Raw genomic sequence first — 8,837 nt, forward strand, 5'->3', positions numbered from 1 at the left:
GTACACAGGTGTAGGCTTGGGTGTAAAGCTGACAGTGTTAAGCCATGTCTTTGCACACAAAAAATGCTTTGAAATAAAGACAGAAGCACTTGGGGTATCCATCCAAGAGGTATCCATTCTGCGTAGAGCTGGCTTGGTTCATGGGTGCTTCAGAAGTTCTGGTGCCAAAGGGTGATGGGAGTGCCAGGGTTGGCTGAGCTGGTGGCAGCTGGGGGTGTCCAGGCATGGAGGGCTGGACTTGAAACTTCAGCCTGAGTGAAGAGGAAACCTTGCTTACCAGAACAGGATTTCCCAAATCAGTCTTGGGTTTAGCCTTCCCGCCTGTCTGTTTAGTGAGGTCTTAAGTGCTGCCCTTCTGAAGGAGTAACAAAATCAAGACATCCCTGCAAGTTGTGCTGGTGAGCAGCCAATTGTGTGTAACCTCATCCTTTTCAATTATAACTTCTGTCCTGGTATTTTAGTTTCTGATGTGTCAGAAGTGATTGAATCTTAGCTTTTAAAGAATGATGTTTGCTTGCATAAATGATATGCCTACCAAAAAATCAAAGTAATCTCAAGTGTGTTCTAACTGATTATCTTATGCAAATTATCTTAAGTTTATCTTGGGTAACACTCTTGTTTCATTCTAGGGAGTATAAAGATGCACTTTGAAATGCAGACTAACATGGCTAAATGAATTAAACCTTAACTGAGTTTTTCACTGGGTGGGGCAGCAGGGATTACAATTTAAACCAGTTGAGAAGGTACAGAATATCTGCCTTTTATACCTAAAAGATCAGTACAGCATCAAAAATAATTGCTGTTTAATGGCTGCTCAGAGATTTTCATGAAGAAAAGCAATGACTGGGACACGTTTTACGGGTGTATTGGTTTTTGCTGCAGTGGGAATGCAGCACAATCATTGTATGATTTTAGTCAGTATAAAGAAACTTCTACAAAAGTCTCTTTAACACAGTGTATAATCACTATAACTCACAGGGGAGCATGTATTATTTGAGGGAGGATGGTTTATCTTGCATATCTAACATTTTTCTAATTATAGTGTTTTAAACAATGGCTAATAAAGCAAGCTACACATCATCGTTTAAAAGCTAATAACTGCATTCCACTTCAGAGGAATGGTGTTGGCTTTCCTTCTCCACCAGATAATGGTGGTCTTTGTAAGACACTGTAGTCACTATTATATGCATAGTGCATGCTAAATGCTGAAACTCGACCCACATACAGATATGTTAATGGTGGATCATTAAATACAAGTCAAGCCTTTCTTATCTTTCATCTGTACTCTGGGAACAATCCATTCAGTGTCGTCTGACAATGTGTTAAATTGTAATGAGCCACTGAGGAAAAAGTATCTTTGTAAAGTACATGTCTCTATGAAGGGTGGGTGTATCTGCCTGTAATGTCTTTCCACCAAACATAAATATTGTTCAGTTCATAGCTCCTGTTTCTCTTATTTTCACTCTCCACCCCTTTTCCTTGGCCTCACCTCTGTAGGTGAACAAACCATGTAAATTTACAGTCTTGGTAAGGAATTAGCAGCCTTCTGTTGAATAGCAGCTTGGAATGCCCTACTCATTTGTTACTTGGGCTACTAGTCAGACAAAAATAGACATCATCAAATACAGTATCAGTTTTGAGGTGTGAGTTGCCTCGTTTTCCCACTTTTATACCTGGAAAATAGAGCTAATAAATTAAAATGTCAAGAACCTCTTGAACCTCAGTGCCTCTTGATTAACAGATAACGCTATACACAAAGAAGGCAACTGATGAATTTTCTTCACTCTGAATGGGTTGGGTTTAGACTGTGAAGAAACCTGTACATACAGACCTGGGAACATTGATGGTTTTGATCACTCAGTCTCTATTCTGTGTTATTTAACTGTGGCTCTGTATTCCCTCCCACCTTCACCCTTCCTCTTCCCCCTGTATTAAATCTCTTGCAAAAAGTAAGATGAGACAGGATAAAATATGTCTCAGTAAAACAAGTTCTCTAGATAGTCATATTGTACAGATGATTTGTTTATTGTATTTTAGCTTGGTTCCTCAGTTCTTCTTCCTGCTACCGTTTCTTGTCAACAGCAACAAAATTTTGCACTTATGAAGGTGCAATAAACTGGTAAGAAGGAGAAACTCAGGCCCAATAAATTCTATGTGCTTTCTCCTGATCTAACTTAATTTACATTTAATTGCTAGGGAATAAAACGAACAGATTTTGTGGCATACTGTGATGACTTAGAAGACTACGCAACTTAATACAGAAATATTGTTTCTAAGAGTATTTATGGCAGGTTCCTTGACCTGCTGCTTCCTCTTCTCCTACTTAATAGCGGGGGAGCTGAATGCTGAAAAGGCCTCTTAAGAAGAAAATTTTACAGGTATCTGTCTGAGATGTCCACTCCACAAAGCATGCAGTTATTTCTGGGGGAAATAAGGCCCGATGACCACACAAGTATATCAGAAGAGTGAGGAAAGTAACTTATATAACTACAGTCTTCTAGCATGGCTGGATGAGTTGGATGTTTTAGGCATAGGTTGCCAGAGGGCACTATTGTTTAGAGAAAGACTCTTCTCCTGCTGCACCCAGGTCTGATGGCTCCAAATGCCTTTTGCTGCATGTATGTCAGATTATTTTGGTAAACTGACAGCTCCATTGGGAAAAGTGATGGGGGGAGTACTGAGGCCCCAGGCAACCATTCAGGTGAAGTGCCTATGCTTGACCAGGACCTTGGAAAATCTCCCCTTTATCCCCAGCATTCTAAGCAGCCTCTCTGGACTGGGGGTGCAAACTCTGCCCCTCAGCCTGCTGAGCTGCATCTGCATCCTGCTCTCCTGTGATTGAGTAGCAAGGGGAAGGACTTGGGGCAGAAAGCAACGCCCATAAGAGAATTCTATTTTAGGTTTCCCAGACCAGTGCCAGCAACCATGCATGTCACTATCTGTCACACAGCTCAGGAGTTTCTGACCTACCTGATGAAGCAGAACTGTGTAAAAGCTGTTGTCATGGCTTATTTTCTGCCCAGGGAGGCTGTTTTGCATGAGGCAGGGTGGCTGTAGCAGATTTCAGTATCATCCTTCAGAGGTACTGAGGCAGTGTTACCCAGTCAGCAGTTTCCTGTGGTACTTCCCTGGAAGGCAAAAACTGTGCTTCTGAGTAGAAGCAAACATTGCCTGGCTTCCAGGGTTTCTGTATGGAATGGTAGTTTAACACTGGCAATGCAATCCAGTTGGGCAAAGGGCAGTTGTTTCACACTAGAAGAATTAAAGCTTACAACAGCAGAGTTTAATTATGTATTGTCATCCACATTGAGCATTTGATTCCTGTAAGATTGAGGAGGTGAGAAGCAGCAGGGGGTAGACTGAGGTCTTTGGTTAAATGCTGCCTACATCTGCATGGGGCAGGTCAACTTTCCTTCTGGATGTTTCTGGACCCTTTTGGTCAAGGGTAACACTAATTAGGCACAGTTAGCAGCAGTTTCCAGACTTTGGCATGGGACTGAGGGTGGGGGGAGCTTGCCTTTGGAGCTTGTGCGTTTGCTGTTTCAGAGCTGCTGGTTGGGATGCAGGTGTCAGCACAAGCTCTGTCTGTCAAAAGGCTGAAAATGCAATAAACAACTTATTTGAACTAGCTGTCTTCATAGTTTAAATGTTTTGGATGTGCTTGGGTGTCTTCCAGCTTTTATGGGGGGCTCTTAAAAGTGTATTTCAGGGCTTTAAGTGCTACAGGTGTAGGAACATTTCTTATTTGTGTAGACTGGTGACGACAGGGTTGAGTGTCTGTGGGTAAGAATCAGGGGGAAGGCCAACAAGGCAGATATCATGGTGGGAGTCTGTAATAGACCACCCAACCAGGGTGAGGAGACAGAGGAAATATTCTATAAGCAGCTGGGAGAAGTCTCACAATCACTAGCCCTTGTTCTTGGGTGAGACTTAAACTTACCAGATGTCTGCTGGAAATGCAATATGGCAGAGAAGAAACAGTCTCAGAGGTTCCTAGGGCGTGTGGAAGATAACTTCCTGACACAGCTGGTGTGTGAGCCAGCTAGGGAAGGCACCCCCCTGGACCTGTTGTTTGTGAACAGAGAAGGACTTGTGGGGGATGCGATGGTGAGAGGCTGTCTTGGGCACAGTGATCATGAAATGATAGAATTTTTGATTCTCAGAGAAGTAGGGAAGCAGGGTCAGCAGAACTGCTACCTTGGACTTCCAGAGGGCTGGCTTTGGCCTGTTCAGGAGCCTGGTAGACAGAGTCCCTTGGGAGGCAGTCCTGAAGGGCAAAAGAGTCCAGAAAGGCTGGACACTCTTCAAGAAGGAAGTCTTAAAGGTGCAGGAGCAGGCTGTCCCCATGTGCTGGAAGACAAGCCGGTGGGGAAGAAGACCGGCCTGGCTGAAGAGAGAGCTTTGGGTGGAACTGAGGAAAGAAAAGAGAGTTTATGACCTTTGGAAGAAGGGGCAGGCAACTCAGGAGGGCTACAAGGATGTTGTGAGGTTTTGCAGGGAGAAAATGAGAAGGGCCAAAGCCCAACTAGAACTTAACCTGGTGACTGCTGTGAAACACAATAAAAAATGTTTCTATAAATACATTAGCAACAAAAGGAGGGCTAAGGAGAATCTCCATCCCTTATTGGATGCAGGGGGAAACATAGTGACAAAGGATGAGGAAAAGGCTGAGGTACTTAATGCCTTCTTTGCCTCAGTCTTTAGCAGTAAGACCAGTTGTTCTCCAGGTACCCAGCCCCTGAGCTGGAAGATGGGGACAGGGAGCAGAATGAAGCCCCCACAATCCAAGGGGAAATGGTTAGCAACCTGCTACACCACTTAGACACCCACAAGTCTATGGGGCCAGATGGGAGCTCTGTCTAAAGTATAAATTTACCTTAAGATGTCTAGAACAGTTATACAGATGTACAGTTCCTGGCCTGTATCAGAAATAGTGTGGCCAGCAGGAGTAGGGAGGTGATCGTGCCCCTGTACTTGGCACTGGTGAGGCCGCACCTCGAATACTGTGTTCAGTTTTGGGCCCCTCACTACAAGAAGGACATTGAGGTGCTGGAGCGTGTCCAGAGAAGGGCGATGAAGCTGGTGAGGGGTCTGGAGCGCAAGTCTTATGAGAAGCGGCCGAGGGAACTGTGGTTGTTCAGTCTGGAGAAGAGGAGGCTGAGGGGAGACCTTATCGCTCTCTACAATTACCTGAAAGGGGGTTGCAGAGAGGTGGGTGTTGGTCTCTTCTCCCAAGTGACTAGCACCAGGACAAGAGGAAATGGCCTCAAGTTCTGCCAAGGGAGGTTTAGACTGGATATTAGGAAAAATTTCTTTACTGAGAGAGTGGTCAAATGTTGGAACAGGCTGCCCAGGGAGGTGGTTGAATCATCATCCCTGGAGATATGTGGCTCTTAAGGACATGGGTTAGTGTTGGGCTTAGCAGTGTTAGGTTTACGGTTGGACTTGATGATCTTAAAGGTCTTTTCCAACCTAAACGATTCTGATTACAGTCTTCAGCACTTGGCTCTTGACTGCCTGCCTTGCACTGGAGCTTGTTGCAGGTAGACAAGTATTTGATGTTGTCACCTGGGCTAAATGGGTTGGCAGGGCTCAGTAACAGTGGGAAAGGGAGTTTAGGGGAAGCTTGGAGCCCTCTGGGATGCTGCTACCACTCAGGATCTCCATCCATGCTTTTTTTTTTACACAGGTTCTGAAGTGTTTGAAGGACCAAAATGCTACCAGTTCATCAACCTCTGAGGAGTTCAGGTTGTACTAAGTAAATGCAGAAAAATCCTGAGCCCTTAATGCTTCACTTGATGACAGCCACACAATGGCTGTAAGGACTCTGTGGACTTGCAAATAACGTAGGGATGGCTGGGCAACAGTTGCAGCTCTAATTCTTTTTAGGTGGTGGGGATGTCAACAGAAAATTTTGCAGTAGATGTATGCATATGAAGCAATACAGGCTTAAGAGCAAAACAGTGTAGGGGAAGAACTCTGTAATATTGACAAGACTACTCTCATGATATGTATTGAAAAACATAATAGTTGTCAATTACCTTGTAAAGGACACTGAAGCTTCTTTCTATACTCTGCCCAAGTTGTCACATTTCTCTTTGCTACATTGGTGGGGATTTTGCATTTGTGCCAGCACAGTAGGCTTTGGTGGCAGTCTGAAAGAGGACTGACACACTTGTGTTAGTGTAGGGGAAAACAACAAACAGCAATGACAAATGTCCACCACTATGGCAGCTTCTTACCTGTTTTAACAAGCTGTTACATGTTTTAACAAATTTTCACATAGCAGCTTAGGCTGAGTACAAAAAAGGGTTTGTCTAAACCTCTGTTGCATTATGCCTCAGCTGCATGTTGCCAGTAAGACAAAGACTTCAGTGGGGTTTATGAAGTTTTAGTGGCATGAATCCTACTCTAAATGTAGTAAACATTATTTCTGATTGATCTATGTGTGTCTAAATACTGGTTTACAGAGGAGTTAGATGCTGCATTCTCTGAATCTGACTGAACTATCGTAATATGTACTTACCAAGGCTTTACTTGGCCTTGAGGCTTAATTTATGCAGTGACTTCTGAAAGAGAAAAAGGGGTTTGCTTTTTCAAGTAGCTTGACTGTGAGGAAGGCAGAGGAGTGTAGTAGTGTCTTAGCAGCTGCTATCCCATTACAAGTACTTTAAAAATGCATGCACATGTTCTACAGCAGATACTTGGTTGGAAGGGACCCTGGGAGACTTCAATATTGTTCTTTTCTTCCAGTTCCTCATTTGGACAGTGAAGAAATGACAGCAATGGCAGAGCTTCCTTTTATCAAAGCTGATGTCAGAGAGATATTTGAAAGTAAGTTTCATGCTGTTTCAGGATGCAGTACTATGCTAGGTTCTGCCTTTCATTAAGGATCATCTACTTAGCTGATCAGGGACTTGGCATATCCCTGATTAAACACTCTTCCAGAAGGACAAAATCTTCTGTTGGAGCCCAGGCACAAATATCATGGGTAATAGCTGATTTTATAATTAGTTTATGACCACAGTGCTTCATCTCCAGAGGTAAGAGATATCTATTTCCATAAGCATTTGGTCTCTTGCATTTTAAAAAGTCTTCATTAGTCTCTTTTTAAAGCATTGGATTTGACATACAGTCTACAAAATTCTTAAAGCATAATTGAATACAAGAAATGGAGATATCAGATTAGTGAAATTGCATATGAAATATATGCAAGCATTCAAATCTCCTTTTTAAAACTAACCCTTTCTGTGGAACAACTCCCCCACATCTGGATTCTTGAAAGTATAATAGTCTTCATATGAATTCAGCATGAGTTTCTTAAGCTTCTCATCTTTAGTCCACTGCAAAAATGTGTGTTTTTTCATATAGGGGGACAGCTGTACTACCTGTGGCTTGGATTGCCCAATATCAAAATTTTTAGGTTATGAATGAATTTTTTAGGCTTTGCCTATTTAACTTTGATTTTTTTTCATGGATGTGGATTTTGTGGGGGCAGGAAGGGTTCTGGTTTTCTTGCAAATTTTGAACAAACATTTTAGTTGTCTTTGAAAGCAGATTTATGAAAAATATCTGCCTACATTTTTAGAGCTTCAGGGGGGAAAAACAGTGTTGCTGTGACTTAGAAGGACTTGAAGTTAAGGCAGGTCATAATCTGGGGTCTGAAGCATTTTTCCCCACACAGATGAATCCTATTTGGTCTCCAGAATTTATTTGCTTATATGTCTTCCTTAAAGTAGCACTTCAGTGCAGCTGGACCTACTGCATCTGAAGAACTGCTCTGACTGATGAATAAATGTTGTTCTTGTTCTTTGGGCTTCTGTGGAGTTTGCCTCTGAAACAAGTAGTAAAAAATCTCTTGGGGCTTTCAGTGCCTTCTCTAGTTGTATGCAGACAGTATGGGTGAGAAAAGCATCTCTTCTGCAACTTTAGTGCAGAGGAGATGGAAATGAGATAGGATGAATGGGAGATGTTAAGATAGAGGAGGATGTGGCAGGAGTTTGGGGTAGAAAAAACAGTAATGTGTACTCGGAGGAAAGAAAGTAGTGTGTGCTGGTCTGATTAGATGGGGACATGTTGCTGTTACAGGAGACCAAAGCTTCACTGGCAAACTTGATTCTGGATGTATTCAACTTCTGAGTCTTTGGCTCAGGTTATTCTCTCAATCTGGATGTCTGTAAGTAACTACCTTTAGGTAACATACCTGCAGCCCCTTGATAAGGCCTATGTTTTTATACTACTGTGTGCTATGAAATGGTATAGTTGTACCTTAAAGTATGTGAGACCTAAACAGGACAAGGGCAGAAGTTGAGACCACAATATAGTTACTATTGAGAATGCACAGCACTCCAGAGGCAGTGGTTTAATCCTGAGTTGGGCTCACCAGAGGTTTTTAGATTGAGATATTTGACCTAGTTAGAGCTCCCTGTAGTGAGCCAAACTGCAGAGCTGAACCCGGACTGAACTATTGTAAGCAGTTCTTTCTTTTGATAGCTGTTGGGCTTTTCTCTTTGTTTTCCAGTTCCTTTAAAAAATTACTTCAAGCCCCGAAGAAAGAGGAGGAGGATCTTGGAGAATCCCCAACTTGGGAGAAGAAAGCTTTGGTGTCGTAGGATGAAGGTGGTAAAACAGGAGTTGTTTAGGAGTAGGCATCAAGACATGGTTCAGGTGGATGAAAGTCCAGAGGGAGCTCAGCAACTCTGCTCACCAGTACAGCTGGGGCAAGGAGGGGACCATCTCTCAGCAGCACAGCTGCTGTCCCCTGGTCAGCAGCCCCAGGGAGGGGACAATGTCCACGTGCAGCTGCAGAGGCAGACAGCACAAGGAGGCATGGCCCC

Source organism: Gavia stellata, chromosome 3, assembly GCF_030936135.1.
Source record: "Gavia stellata isolate bGavSte3 chromosome 3, bGavSte3.hap2, whole genome shotgun sequence".
NCBI classification, from domain to species: domain Eukaryota; kingdom Metazoa; phylum Chordata; class Aves; order Gaviiformes; family Gaviidae; genus Gavia; species Gavia stellata.